Below are 2,193 nucleotides of genomic sequence, written 5' to 3' on the forward strand. Positions count from 1 at the left end.
AGAGGACTAAACTGGTTTTGTCCCACACATTCATTCATAAAGGACTATGATCAGACCCAACATGTAGTAGAATCTTTAAAGAGGATTCTCTGAATTGATCTTGCCAATCCATATTTACAAAAGTTCTATCCAGACTTTCTTCGGTATTCTCCGAAGGGTCAGATTACACTTGGAATAACCACTGAGAGGTGTACAAGTGGATTTGCCACCTCACATTTTAGACTCTCAATTTTAATACACGTTTAGCACTTGTGACCCAGGATCGATTCCTGTGCGAACCTCAACGTGGACACAATCATATCCCATTATAAATAGCAAGAGAGAATCTAGAACTCACTTACTGTTAGGAATAATCTATGCTAGGTGGTTGATCCACCGGTTCCCACATCTCTTGTGGGACCCATACAAAGCCACCATACGAAGACACATACAAGATGTGTCCATACAGGATGATTATCCCTTAACTAATACTTATCTCTGTCTAGTACTATACCTATATATATGTACACACTTGTGAAACAGTTGATAAGAAAATGTTAAGAAATGAAAATCTTCTTACCGCCGTTTTCCACTATCTCTCTATTAATGTTATTAACTATCGATGCCTCTGTCTACTTAGGATGTAAGGTGACATTAGTTACTGTGTGGTGATAGAGAGAATATTAGTGTGTCGGATGCGGTTTTAATTGTATAAGACGTTATCAGCACGAATTGCTCTGCGACGGATATTACGGAAAGGGATAATTTTCTTCAACTCTTACATATTTTATTTAGCTATGGTTAGTTAAGTAGTTTTATGAATAAATTTTTGTAGTGTCTAATTTCGTTTCCTATTTTAATTAGGACTTGTAAAAGAGAAAGTTAGACATCTTACTGTGTTCGGTACGTGCTATTTGGAGCACAGGTAACTATACGGTATGAAGAGATATCCAAAATATGTACGTATAGCGACGATTCATATTTTTGGTATTATTCGATTTCCGAATTTAGCCAAATATTTGAGTTTTGTAGCGTTTTGCTATTTTCCTCTTTAGCTGACCAACAGAAGGTTTTTTCCGTGTCCTCTTTTGGTACACCAACGACTTTGAGTTTTGGAGATTATTATAGCAAAGGAATATTAAAATTTTTCTATCCCGCGGGATGCAACAATTCCTCGCTCTGCCGATATTAAGGTTTTTCCGCGTCCTCTTTTGGATAACGTAGAGAGTAAAATTACCTTTGTTGGTACACCAATGATTTTGTGGTGTTAACGGTTTAATATCGGCAGAGCGAGGAATTGTTGCATCCTGCGGGATAGCACTTTGCTATAATAATCTCTGGAACTCAAAGTCGTTCCACCAAAGGTCGAAATGCGATGAAAAATGGACACCGGGTTAACACGGTTAGCATGTCTCTATCAACGGTCCTTGAAATGACCTACAATTGATATCGAGACAATTTCTTTTAAGATATAAAGAACGTGTTCATATTTCTACTTTGATAAATTAATATTTCGTCGACCCTAACAGACGAAGTTGGAGATTTGTCGGTATTGTGTTAGAACCGTATACATCACATTTGGAATGTTTTCTTATTTGTTTTCACCATTGATTTTCGTGGAAATTAGTTCGGCTTAATTTTGGTGAAGATATATGCACCATATACAATGTTATGGTGCGCAATAAGGAGAGTCGCATATTTTGCGCACTTATATATTCCTGCTAGATTTACGGCGTGCATTATATGCGCCAATTATATGCATCGACGAGCTTTAAGGAGCTAGTGCTTAATTTTCACTTTGTATACATGTTGTGTTAACAACAACGAGTGCTGCATATATTAACTGCACCTCTTAGATATACAAACGTCGAGCGATAATGAGTGTTGCATTTTTATAAATGATATTAAGAGTTAATATCATGTCTTCTCGTCGCCTGAGCTATTACCTAAAATCACGAATTTGGTGAATTAAATTTGCAGTAGTACCTATGAAAATAAGTTTATCTTTGGCAAAGAAGGAAAATACAATTGTGGTACGCATATTTGAATATGGGAACCACAATAGTTATCAGGTTTGAGAATCTGGTAAACCCCGTACCACCGGAAGTGGAATAATACGGGACGGTAGCATAATGATTGGGTAAATAACCATCTTTGAGCCTGGAAGAGCTCTGCTATCGTTGTGACATAAAAGACACGATACGCTCATTTGAA

This window comes from Papaver somniferum, unplaced genomic scaffold (assembly GCF_003573695.1).
Source record: "Papaver somniferum cultivar HN1 unplaced genomic scaffold, ASM357369v1 unplaced-scaffold_16, whole genome shotgun sequence".
Classification (NCBI taxonomy): domain Eukaryota; kingdom Viridiplantae; phylum Streptophyta; class Magnoliopsida; order Ranunculales; family Papaveraceae; genus Papaver; species Papaver somniferum.